Source organism: Chiloscyllium plagiosum, unplaced genomic scaffold, assembly GCF_037043375.1.
Source record: "Chiloscyllium plagiosum isolate Xiang-an unplaced genomic scaffold, Cpla_swu_hap1 HiC_scaffold_11, whole genome shotgun sequence".
Lineage (NCBI taxonomy): Eukaryota > Metazoa > Chordata > Chondrichthyes > Orectolobiformes > Hemiscylliidae > Chiloscyllium > Chiloscyllium plagiosum.
The window spans coordinates 49,416,263-49,430,295 of NW_028270149.1; the positions used below are offsets into that span (position 1 = coordinate 49,416,263).

General features: G+C 39.9%; 1 protein-coding gene across 3 annotated transcripts in view; it reads left to right on the top strand.

Annotated features, from left to right (window-relative positions):
• Positions 1-14,033, top strand: part of nhsl2 (NHS-like 2) — a 357,452-nt gene that overhangs the window by 173,458 nt on the left and 169,961 nt on the right. Inside the window, exon 1 of one of the 3 annotated variants that reach the window (XM_043704718.2) lies at positions 12,659-12,857. The exons of the other annotated variants lie outside the window; for them this stretch is intronic. The gene's annotated coding sequence lies outside the window, so the exon portion shown is untranslated. Of the gene's footprint in view, positions 1-12,658; positions 12,858-14,033 lie in introns of those variants that run through there. 3 annotated transcript variants of the gene reach the window in all.

The window sequence follows — 14,033 nt, forward strand, 5'->3', positions numbered from 1 at the left end:
ATTGTCGCTCGTTGGAACTGGCAGTTGATGAGTTGAGCATTGTACCCTGTTCTGATGAGTGTATCCTTGAGTACTTCCAAGTGCCCATCATGTTCCTCCTCATCTGAACAGATCCTGTGTATGTGTCGAGCTTGTCCATAGGGAATGGCTGTTTTAATATGTTTCAGGTGGAAGCTGGAGAAGTATAGCATCATGAAGTTATCCGTGGGTTTGTGGTAGAGTGACATGCTGAGGTGCCATCCTTGATCAGGATTCATGTGTCCAAGAATGAGACAGATACTAAAGAGTAGTCCATGGTGACTTTGATGGTAGGATATCACTGTGTAGTTATTTCAGTGATCAAGGATGGACACCTCAGCATTTACTCTGCTTTTAAAACTCAGCAAGAACAGGGGGAAAGATTGGCAAAAAAAGCAAAATTAATGGCACTTTACTTAAATGCACATAGTATTCAGAACAAAATCAATGAATTAATGGGCACTAATTGAGATTAATGGGTATGATCTTAAAGCCATTAACATATGGTTACAAGGAGTTCAAAGCTTGGAACTAAATATTTGGGGGTATTCAGCAGTTTCAGAAGGACAGGAAGGAAGGTAAGGGTGGTGGCTTGGTTTTCTTGGACGAGATAGCATAAGTGCAATGGCAAAAAATGACCTTAGATCAGAAGATATAGAATCAATATGGGTGGAGGTAAGAAATTACAGGGGGAAGAACACACTGATTGGAGTAGTCTTTACGACCCTCAACAGTAGCTAGTGCTAAGGCAAATTGTTGTAGTCTACCCAGGGAGCAGATTACTTCAGATCTGATAATGTGTAATGAGGTAGGTTTAACAAAAGATTTCAGGTAGATGATAAATGAGACAGATTAAATAAATATGTCAGGGTAAAATATTTCCTCGAAAACAATGAGCAGATCATAGTAAAATTTAGCACAGTATTTGAGAAGGAGAAGCTTGGGTCAGAAACAACTATGCTAAAACTTAAATGAGGGTAATTCCAAAGGAATAAGGGCAGAGTTGGCTGATATGGACTGACATTTAACAGAATAGATGGTTAATGAACAATGATAAATTGATGAACAATGGCAGATGTCTAAGAAAATAGTTTCTGACTCACAACAGACATGTATCTCAGTGAGGAAGAAGGATTTTAGGAAGGGATAAACCAACCATGGTTAAACAAGGGAGTTATGGATAGTGTCAAATTGAAAGATAAACATACAATGTGGCAGGGATTAGTGGTAAGTTGGAGGATTGATAACTATTTAAAAGCCAACGAATGATTGGGGCAGTACGGTTGCTCAGTGGTTAGCACTGCTGCCTCACAGCATCAGGGTCCCAGGTTCAATTCCAGTTCGTGTGTCCAAAGATGTACAGGTTAGGTGAATTGGCCATGCTAAATTGCCCGTAGTGTTAGGTGCATTGGTCGGGGGGTAAATATAGGGGAATGGCTCTGGGTGGGTTGCTCTTCAGAGGGTCGTTGTGGACTTATTGGGCCAAAGGGCCTGTTTCCACACTGTAGGGAATCTAATCTAAAAACAATAATAAAGGGGCAGAAAATAAATTGAGGGTAGACTAGCAAGTTGCATAAAATTGACTGTAAGACCTTCCTTAAACATGTAAGAAGTTTGAGAAAAGCCAAAGTGAACATAGCCCCATAAAAATGAGGCTGGAGAAATAAAAATGGGAAACAAGGAAATGACAGAGGAGTTGAACTTTGCATCAGTCTTCATGGTAGAGATATTAATAGGATTCCAAAAACACTATGTTAAGGGGAAAACGATGCAAAAGAAATTTAAAAAATCAATAACTATCACTACAGAAAACATATTAGGAAACTCATAAGAATAAAGGCTGATAAGCACACTGGACCTGATAAATTGCATCCAAGGTTGCTAATGGAAGTAACTTCAGAGATAATAGATGCATGAATAGTCATCTCCCAAAAATACTTAGACTTCAGAAAAGTCACAGGCAACTTGAAAATTGCCAGTGCAACATCCTCTTCAAAAAAGGCAGGAGAGAAAAGAAATGAAAATTTCATTCAGCTAGCTTAACAGTTGTTTTCGGAAAAATGTTAGAGTCTGTTATAAAGGACATAATAGCATGTTTAAAAATGCATAACATAATCAAACTGTGCCAGTATGACTTCATGAAAAGGAAATCATGCCTAACAAATTTATTAGAATTTTTTGAGGTGGTAACATGTTGGATACATGCAGGGAAACCAGTAGAGGTAATTTATTTTGTTTTAAAAAGACACTTGATAATGTACCACATATAAGACTCCTTAGTAAGACAAAGACCTATCGTGTTGAGGGTAATATATTAGTATGGATAGAGGTTTGGCTAACAAATAGAAGACACAGGGTTGGGAGAAAGGGGGCATTTTCAGGGTGGCAACCTATAAGTCACGGAATGCCACAGGGATCAGTCGAGGGATGTAGACAGGTTAATCAAGTGAGGAAAATCTGTCAGATGGAATGCAATGAGAGAAAACATGATGCAATGCACTTTGGCAGGAAGAAAGGTTGAGTAGTAAATTATTTAAATGGAGAAAGACTGCAGAAAGCTGCAGCACAGAGGGATTTGGGGTCTTAGTACATGAATCACAAAAAGCAAGCATGTAATACTGAAGGCAGACAATATGTTGCCCTTTATTTCAAATAATAATAGTTCTTGCTAAAACTGTATGAGGCACTAGTCAGACCATGTCTAGAATACTGTAAGCAGTTTTGGTTTCCATATCTATGGAAAGAAGTACTGGTATTGGAGGTAATTCAGGGAAACGTTACTAAGTTAACTTTAGTTATGGAGGGGTTTTCTTATGAGGAGAGGTAGAGTAGGTTGGGCCTGCTCTTATTGGAGTTTAAAAGGATTGAGTGCCGACTTTGTTGAGACATACTAGATTCTGATAGGACTTGATGGGGTAGAGATTGTTTCCTCTTGTGTGAGTCCAAAACAGTGAGTATAATCTCCGAGTAAAGAGTCACCCATATCAGACAGAGATAAAGAATTTCTTTTTTCAGAGGGTAATAATTTAGTGAAATTCCTTACCACAGAGGGCTGAAGAGGCTGTGTCATTAAATATATTCAAGGCTGAGATAGACAGTTTTCTAAATAGTAAGGGAATCATGGGTCACGGGGTAGGTAGGAAAGTGAAATTGATTATCAGATCAGCCATGATCTCATTGAATAGCAAAGTAACCTCGATGGGCTGAATGGCCTAGTTCTGCTGCTACATTTTATGGTCTCTCCAATAACACGCTGCTTGCACAAATTTCCACCTTTCAAGTCACTTGCTTTTTCACATTCATAGCATCCTTTAGGCCTAAAGCATAAAATGGAAGCCACCAATAAATGCTATTTACCAAACCGGTTATATTCACCTTTATGTATTCCCTAATTTCTTGCTCTTGTGCTCCCATGCAATGCTAAGCTCATGGCTGTTTGTCACTGAGGGAGACTGCAGGTTCCTTGCAGGATGTCCCTCAAGTAACTCTGGTCTTCAGACTCCACCTCCTCAGCACGAGTGTCAAAAACTGTGGGCCAGCTCGAAGTGCATTGTCAGAGTGGCAGTGGTGGGTGCAGGAAACCTTTTATCATCAGGCTGGATAATAGGTTTGTGTACCAAGAAGCCCTTCGGAATGCCTCCAACAACCATGACTATTTGTTGGAGAGCAGATTGCTTGGTTCTTATTGTGGTATTTCCCACCACTGTCAGTATGTAGTACTGGGCCAGAGATAGTTAAGGTTGTTTGCTGTCAACAATCCTCTTTTGTCTATACTATAACCAGGACCTCTCTAATTATCAGTGGTACACAGCATTGGTGCATCTAAATAGAAGAGATTCTTGTTTTATTTAACAAGATGATTTATTACATCATAGCAATATGTTTAACTTAGAATATTAGTTGGGCATAACTGCTCAGGATCCTCAGGAGCTGTACAGAATGCATCTGCTCTGTATGAAGGCTGGTAAAGAACTCAACTGCCTCCATCCAAAGACTGTGCAACATGATTGGTCCTGGTGGAGTTAATACATTGATGAGGCCACTTTTGGAATATTTGTGCAATTCTGCTCTCCCTCCTATAGGAAGGATGTTGTGAAAATTGAAAGGGTTCAGAAAATATTTACAAGGATGCTGCCAGGGTGAGAGGGGTTGAGCTACAGGGAGAGGCTGAAGAGGCTGGGGTTGTTTTCACTGGAGCATTGAAGGCTGAGAGCTGACCTTATAGGGGTTTATGAAACTAGACTAGATTAGGCTAGATTAGGTTAGGATATCTAGTCGGCATGGATGAGTTGGACCAAAGGGTCTGTTTCCGTGCTATACATCTGTATGACTCTAACTCATTCAGAAATATAAGCTAACACAGTAGCTGTGAGCTCTTGCAAGTTACTTTGAGCACTGGTGTAGGGAGTCATGGTGGCAGCAACCTGGACCTATGCTGGGCTGCATGTTGTAATAATTTAGATGAGGGTGCACCACCATGTTTTTATGCTGCTAACCTCTGCAGGACTGGCTGTGGAATATATGTGCACTGGATAGCCATACCTGAAAATAACATTTAGACTTCAAAGGTAATTTTTGATTAAAATTAAGTTTCATTTCACTTTGGGGTATTAGAAGCATTAAAGTTAAAAACTTTAAATTTTGTTTTTTAACATAACTATCAGAATTCAAGCTATGATCAAAATCTCTTACTGTCCCAAAGCTGCATCAACTTTTAGACTGATCACAGCCTGAAGACGATAAAGTGACAGAACATTACTGTACTGCATGGAAAACGGTTGAATACATGCTGTGCAATAGCCTTTGTAGATTCGTGTGTTACAATTAGCGAGGTTGTAAGAGACTTTTTTGTTATAGAAAGCTCCATGGGTTTGGAGGAAAACCTTTTAATCTTTTGAACAAACCAGAAAAAAAATCTGTAATTTAAAAATAGAGGCAAAAAATGTTCATTACAGAGTTATCATGTGGTGCTGGAAGGTGAACTATATCATTAGATTAAAACTGACGTGAAACATGATGGAAACTTGATAAGTCATCTCTGCTTTTTACTTCTTTTGTATAAATTAAGTTGTGTACTAAATGTTCAGCGTCATGAGAAGAAAGGCAAATTTCTCAAAACTATTGGCCAGTCAGCAAGTTAGTTGTGGAAGGCTGTTTGCAGTGTCAGCCATTTTATGGGCGACACGGTTGAGTCGTGGGAAAGTTGGGAAAACAAGTAAGCTCATTTACTACCATTGTTGAAGGTACCTTTCAGAGGCTGATGGGGATTTTCCAATTGATGTTAGAGTTCTCAGTACACTGAGGGTGGTGAGAGGTGGACGCAAATTTCTGAACTGAGTTGGACGCCCAATGCAGGCTGAATGCCAGTGTTCCTAACTGGCCCATAGGCTCTTTCTGCCTGGACAGTTGTTGCCTGGCTGTGTATTATAATCAGATTCATGTAAATCATGTTGATGTAATGGATCAAAGTGCTGTAATTGGCTTATAAATAGGAGAGTGATGATGGAGGTTTGCTTTTGTAATTGGAGGCTTATGGTCAGAGCTGCATCACAGGGATCAGTGCTGGACTCTTACTATCTGTTACGTACATTAACAACTTGGATGTGAATGTAAAAGGTTTAATTAGTAACTTTATAGATGATATGAAAATTGTGTGCGTTGATTGATAGTGAGGAGGATAGTCTCAGGCTACAGTCTAATATTAATCAGCTGGTAAATTGGGCAAAGCAATGGCAGATGAAATTTAATCCAAAATGCAAAGTGATGCATTTTGGGAGGCCTAATAAGGGAAGGATTTACATAATGAATGGTATGTCACTAGGGAGTACTGAGGAACAAAGGTACCTGAAGGGATCAGCACAGGTAGACAGGGCAGTGAAGAAGGCATACAGGATGCTTGCCTTCTTTAGCCAGAGCCTAGAATATTGGTACAAGGAAGTCTTGTTACAACATTATAAAATATTGGTTAGGCCACAGATGGAATACCATGTGTAGTTCTGGTTATCACATTATCAGAAGGATATGATTGTACAGGAGAAGGTGCAGAGGAAATTCACCAGGATATTGCCTGGGATAAAAAGACTCAGTTATGGAGAAAGACTAGATAGATTGGGTTTGTTTTCATTGGAGCAGAGGAGGTTGAGTATCTGATCAAAGTATACAAAATGATGACAGGCATAAACAGAGCGGATTGTGAGAGTACTTTCCCCATGGCAAACAGAGTCATAGAATTGTATAGTGAGGCAACAGACCCTTCGTTCCAACCTGTCCATGCCAATGAGATTTCCTAACCTAATCTAGTCCCATTTGCCAGCATTTGGCCTATATCCCTCTAAGCTCTTCCTATTCATGTACCCATCCAGATAATTATTAAATGCTGCAATTATACAAGCCTCCACCACTTCCTCTTGCAGCTCATGCTATGCTTTTACCACCCTCTGCATAAAAAGTTTGCCCCTTAGTTCTATTTTAAATGTTTCCCCTCTCACCTCAAACTTATGTCCTCTAGGTTTGGACTGCCCTACCCTGGGAAAAAGACCTTGGCTATTAACCCTGTCCCTGCCCCTCAGCCTCTGATGCTCCAGGGAAAAAAGCCCAAGTCTATTCAACCTCTCCCTCGAGCTCAAACCTTCCACCCTATCAAGCTGCGATTCCACCTTCAATGAAATATGAACCTGCTCCCTAAGGTCTCTTTCTTCAATAACACTTCCCAGGACCCCACCATTAGGTGTAGAAGCCCCGCCCTGATGTGCCTTACCAAACTGCAACACCTCACATTTATCTAAATTAAATACTATCTACCACTCCTCGGCCCTTTGGCCCATCTGATCAAGATCCCATTGTACTCTGAGGTAACCTTCTTCACTACCAATAACCACTATACCAGCAATTTTGGTGTCATCTACAAATTTACTAACCATTCCTCCTATATTCACATTCAAATAATTTATTTAAATGACAAAATGTCAAAGACTAGAGGACATAAGTCTAAGGTGAGCGGCAATTAGTTTAGAAGAGATATGAGAAAAAAAAGGTTTCACCCAGAGGATGGTAGAAATATAGAATGTGCTGCCTGAGAGGGTGATGGAGACAGTTAGTCACACAACATTTAAAAAGGATCTGGATGAGTACTTAAAATGCTAGGGCATATTAAGCTATGGACCAAGTGCGGACAAATAGGATCAGCGTGGTTTGGTGTTTGTTGGTTAGCACAGACATGGTGGGCCGAAGGGTCTGTTTCTATGCTGTATGGCTCTATGATATCAGTAAGAATGAGAACACCAGTAGAGCGTAAAGAGAAATGATTTGAGATTGTATTTGAGAATTGTATTTCATGACCTACTATGAAGCAATGTAAATATAGCAGTGTGATAGTAGGTAAGGAGTTGAGGCACCTTTCTTTACGATAATGACAGCAGCTTCAGAGTTACTGTATGCGCAGACAGTCCCAGCCTAAGATACTATAGATGAGTATCTCAATGTGCAGGTCACAGTATTGACTTAAAGCACAAGATACAAGTCATTCTCCTATAACTCATCTTTCACCAACATGATTTGGCTAGAAAGCGATTGGTGAATTGGGGAACGATGTTTTATAACATGGACTCCCATTGGGTATTATGCAATTCCATCCTCGGTTACCTTAAATCAACTCTAGATGCTTACTTCAGGTCAAGCAAAAGAGGTTGGATGACAGGACAATTTTTTTCTGATCTTATTGTTGATGTTTACGAGGATGATTTTAGAAATTATTGCAGGAGAAAAGATTTGGATTTCAAGATTCTTCTCATTCTGGACAATGCACCAAGCCATCCTCCCACCAATGGTGAGCTTTCTGAAAACACCAAAGTGCTGTTTCTACCTCTGAACACAACCTCTCTCATTCAAACCATGAACCAGGATGCAATAGCAGCTTTTAAAGCTTATTCTTTAGGGTGGACATTCAGGAAACTCATTGTAGCTACTGAGGGGGATAATGAGGACAGTGTTCTTCAATTTTGAAAGAGCTTTAACATTAAGAATGCTATTGACATCATTGTGGAGGCCTGGGGTGATGTCAGTAAGGACTGCTTGCATGCAGTTTGCTGGAAGCTTCTCCCAGATTTTCTTCATGATTTTTAAGGTATTGAACCATCAGAAGAGCTTCCAGCAATCAAAGAACATTGTGTCGCTCTGACAAAACAAGTTGGATTTGAAGAAGTAGAGACTGATCTACAACAACTTGTCACTGTGGGGGAAACTGAAGCTCAAGATGAAGACGATGACATCCCAGAAGCAGCACCTTGAGAACTTTCCAATTCTTTTTTGTCTTCTATCCTGAGGGTGGCTGAGAAACAGTTGCAGCTCCTAGAAGACAATGATTACATTGCAGACCGCTACAGAAGAGCAATTTGTAAAGTCTTATCTGGCACCTTATGAACAACTTTTTCGTGAAAGAAGAAAGATGGCAAAGCAGCAAAAACTAGATGCCTTTTTTAAACCAACCCCCCAAGAAACAATCTAAGGACAATGAATCACAGCCATCAATTCTGGACTAAATATTTTCTTCCATCATAACCCTGCACCCAAAACTGTACCTGAAAGTAATGATGATGCTGACCCTCAGCACCAGTCTTAATACAGTACTATAACTAAGCAAATTAAGTAACCACTTATAGTGTTACATTTGTTGTATTATTTCATTTACTCAGGCTAACTACTGATTTTGTTTCGATTTTTACTGATATTTTTGGTGGTTCTTCCCAATCCTGTTTTTCCCATCGATCCAGTTATTTCTATTGTGTGATTTTCTATAACGCGAGATTGCACAAGAACATAACTGCCGCATTATAGCAGAACAGACTGGTAAAGCATTGTGGTGGGTAGGGAACTAGCCCCCAGAACCAGCTTTTGGAGCTAAAACCATGTATAAAGGGCAAAGCTGCAATGGGAAAAGTCTGAAGCCTGGATAGGGCATCAGAAGACACATGACCATGCAAATTAGGAGTACACTTAGGCTACTTGACCCTTCAAACCTGCTCTGCTGTTTTAGTGAGTTCACGGATGATTTCTTTATGTCCTACCTATCCTCCAAAAAACCTTTGTTTCCCTTGCATAATGTTACATTCCTGAAGAAGGGCTCATGCCGAAACGTCGATTCTCCTGATCCTTGGATGCTGCCTGACCTGCTGCACTTTTCCAGCAACACATTTTCAGCTCTGATCTCCAGCATCAGCAGTCCTCACTTTCTCCTAATGTTACAGCCCACTGGGGTAGTGCACTGTAAATTATGTATCCTAAGTCATACCGAATATTTAAGTTTTGTTTTAAGGTAGATACAATAACTGAATTTATCTGACTTTCAGATAACGTTGATAGAAAGGTTTCTGTACTAAACAAGAATTCTTACTTGTTATAATTAGTTAAACCAGTAAAGCAATATAAACCATTAGCATATAACACTACTAACTAAAATCATAATCCCTTTATAAACATCCCCCTACACAGACACACATACGTATATACAGACACACACAACATCAAATGCAGCAAATAAATAACTGGCAGAAGTAGAAAAAACTGGAAAATCAGTTGAGGGGTCTTGTGTTCAGATTATGAGTTTGAGATGGTCAGGTTTCAGCTAACTAGGCCCTGGGTTTTAATTGTCTTTCTCTAGAAGCTTACACTGGTTTATAAGAATAAAGCAACTGGTTCTTTTGGAAAATTGAATTGTTGAATTAATGACAAAGTCATAACTCATAGCATCTGCTGCGGGAAAGGTAACTGGTTTACTTCAAGTTTAATCTGAGTTTTTTTTTACTGCAGAGAACAGGCAGCTTTTGCTGTAGAAAAAATAACAGTGCAGACTTCTGTGTTTTTCTCTGTGTCCAGGTCTCTATAACTCATTTCCAGTTCCAATCTGATCAATTAGCTCCAATTAGTTTCATTTGTAAGCAATGCCTTGTCTCCTGATTGTCTCCATATTGCAGGAACCTAAACCATACAAAAAGAGAATTTACAATAGGTATTGAATTTCTTGCTGTGAAACTATATAGCCATTCTGGTAAATCCCTGTTTTTAAAAACAGTCCTTTCTCATGCAGTCCACTGATTTCAGAGACGCAAAAGTAAGACAGACATGGTCTTTTATGTATATCAAACATAGCAATATTTAGCATTGCCTTAAAAATATTCCTTCACCCTATAGTCCATATAGTCTAGACAGTATGTAAATATACAAAATGCCTCCCTGTTGAAGCAATGTTCCAGCCAGAATACAGGAAAGACATAGAGTGTTTGGTGATGTGGTGCAATGACAACAGCCTCTCTCTCAATGTCGGCAAAACTAAAGAACTGCTCATTGACTTCAAAAAGAAAGGAGGAGATCACATCCCCACCTACATCAAGAGAGCCAAAGTTGAGAGGGTTGAGGGTGTCAACTTCCTAAGAGTGACGATAACCAACAACCAGTCCTGGCCTTTCCATGTAGGTGCAACAGTCAAGGCACCTCGTGTTCCTCAGATGGCTCAGGAAATTCGGCATATCCATAAGGACACTCATCACATTTTACAAATGCACCATTGAAAGCACACTGTCCAGGTGCATAATAGATTGCTATGGCAAGTGTTTTGCCCAGTACCGTAAGAAACTGCAGAAGATTGTATGCACAGTGTTGTGGATCAGGCCAGACCTCCTCAAAACATTTCAAGAAAGTAGCCCATATCCTAACTTCACTAGTTGTTTTAAGCAGGTGTAATGCGGATATTCCAGGAGGGATGCAGTTGGTCAAACCACTTAGTTTTAAATAAAACAGAATTTATTTACAAGATTACTGAATTAAACACAAACAACAGAAAAGAGAATACAGAATAACAACCTATCCAAAAGCCTAATACAATGATGCTGTTCCAATACTTGCAACAATCCCCATAAACACCCCCTGACACAAAAGGTAAAATTAAACACAGGGTCTTAGAGGAGAGATGTCAGATAGAGAGGGGGATTAGCCTGGACCTGCTTCTTTGGGTCCAGCAGCTTTTACAACTGCCTGACTGCTTCCAGTGAATAGCCAGACTGCCAAAAAACAAACCAAACCAGAGAAAAGCTGAGCTAGGAGAACGGGCCACTCCCCTTTCATGGTGTAAGTGTATTTTTTAAAACTTGATAGCTTTTTTCCTGAGGTAGTATCTGTTAGCTACAATCAAACCGGTCCTAAAACCCATCAAATTAGACTTTTCAGAGTCTGTGTCTTTTACGACTTCTCTGAAAAAAAACAAGGACAACACAGCCTTGTTAAAGGGGCAGCCTTGTCTCAACAGTGCAGACCATCGTGGAAGCCAACTCCCATCCATGGACTCCACTTATACCTCTTGTTACTGTGGAAAGATTGCCAATATCATCAAAGACCCCTCCCACTGCAGTAATGCTCTCCCACAACCTCTTCTGTCAGAAGCTTCAACACACGCATCAGCATGTTCAAGAGCAGCTTCTTCCTGGCCATTATTAGGCTAATGAACAGACTCTCTAACTTCAAATAATACTGATCTTGCTAATGTTGATCTTGCTTTGCACGCTTCCTGTGCGGTGTACCTTTATGCCTCACTCTATCTTTAGTTTGATCTATATGTCCTTACTTAGTACAATCTCCCTGTACTGCTTGCAAACATAGGTACATGTGACAATAAATAAAATCAATTTATCAGTGCTTATTTTGTCCTGCAGCCCAATGCCCACCAGCTTGGAAAACTTTTCTTAAAACACAGTCTACCTTGAATTGGGCAGGAAGCGTATCTCCATGCCAATTAAGGCCTAAGCCATGTGAAAATCTTAATTTTTAATCAGCTTCCCAAAGGACTAATGCTTCTGACTGGAAAACAATCCCAGCTCTTGCTTTGTCCTTCTGGGTTATAAATTTGAGCTGTTTAGTATCCAGGGCATGAAAGGGAGTGCTGCCTGGGGCAATATTTCAGATCAACATTCTGTTGAAAAATGCCTGTAAACCAGGATTTGTGCTTTACCCACTCCCTACATTGGTTTCTCAGCCTTCTCAAGTTTGCATCCTTCACTTGGATTTCTAAACTATAATGCATCATAAAAATTCACAACTTTCTCACTGTAGATTTCTTATTACCTAATTGACTGAAAACATGATTCTCCTGGTGTTAGCCGTATTGAAGATAATGAGCAGCCTGGTTCTGCTCAAATATTGAAAATAATTGAGTCTCCTGGTCGTTTGTCCGAAACATAATCTCCTGTTCTGTTATGTGGAACACAACAAGCCTGTTGTGCAGCCCTGGTGCCATGACATGGAATACATATCTATATGGTATTACCATTATAAGTCTCTAAATCTCTTACAGTACTACATAAAGCCTTAAAAAAAAGTGGCAAGGGAACTCGAACAAATGGTCATGTAGGGATGGAGACCATTCATCCGAGTTCAATGCAGAAGTACAAAAGCATCTTGTGAAGTGCTTTTTTTCCTATGGATTTTCATTGATACCTCACTTCACCCACAGAATTGCATTGGATTTGTAACAAAAAATATTGGATGCACACTATAGAGTTGTCATGGTAATTGTATTCTTTAGCTGACAGAGGTCTGCAGGTTGTATTTTTGCATTCGTCAAAAATCCAACGGCATGTTGGTGGGAAGCTTGCTTTAATCCTGTTTACTCCAAGAACATTACAGATTTAGTAATGATTGAGGTTCCTTAGTTACCATTGTTTGCTTTAGCATTCTCAGTGCCAGCTTTCACTTGCAACTGGGGATAAATGCATCAGAAAAGGAATGGATGTGATAAGAAATCTTTTGGAGACTGCAAGTTTCTGTTTCTGATGAATCGTGTTCAGTATAAAGCGGTGAGTTCTGAACTGATTATTGATCTAAAACTGCAGTAATCTGGAGAATCATTTAATGCTTTATTAGCGTATGGGGCTCTCTGGTATTTTTAAAATTCGGTCTTTCCTTAATGCAGGTTTTATTTACGATTCATTTATGTTTATATTTCCTAAGGTATGTTTATTTGACTGAAATATTTTTTATAGAGTTTATTTTATCACTGCTTTGGGACAGGCTGGTCAGTTGTGGAACTGGTTGACCCAATTAGAGACCTTTGGCAATACTAAACTTTTGCCCAGAAATTATAGTTTGTGATGCAACCATTTTGTTACTTGAGTGGAAGATATTTGACTATGCTGGTACAAAAGGAGCCATAGTTGGCATAAGGCAACTGGTGATCTGTTTTGTGTAGCCCTACCCAGCATCCGTTTGCAGTTTTATTTGTGCAGTACATTGTGTGGGATTTATTTTCTTCTCTGCTTTTATTTATTTCAAAATTTAAACATATATTGAAAACTAAGGCTATATGATATCTTTACATGCCTGCATAGCTGTGGCTTAATTGTACAGCTGCCAAAGTGGTGTCAGGAATAATAAGTACTTGATCTAAGGCAGTTCTGAAATGGCAAGAAATATGACAGCCAGGCACACTTATTGTGAATGGGACAGTTTGTCAATCTTTTGGTAGTGCCAAAGGCTCCCTTAATTAAGTCTAATGGGGGAAGGGACTGCCATGAGAATCGAAGTCACTGGCAAGATGTCACGTAGGCTCATTAATGGCTTATTTGATCTCAATTATCTCTGATCTCATTACAATTGAGAAGTACCTTAGGAATCTACTAGGAGCTGCACGTCTTACCTGTGCCCTCAGGAGGTCACCCATCAGGTTTTCCAGTGACCTCCCAAATGGAGTCCCTTGTAGTCAGACATTTTCTGCCTGATTGAGAAACCTGGCTTTGGGAAAGAAGGATACTTAATGGCACAGCCAGCCCTTCTCTCGATCCCTCTGCCTCTACCTTCAATTGGCTCCAAACCTGTGATCCCCATCGTGCTTTTGTTGGAAATCTCTTGATTATCCTGGATCTTCCGTGCATGCAACAGTGCCAGTTGCCATTATGTGGTGCTGTGGTGCTGGTAGCAATGGACAACTGCCAATGTTTGGCAAGTCAATATGTACGACTTTTGCCTCAAGACCT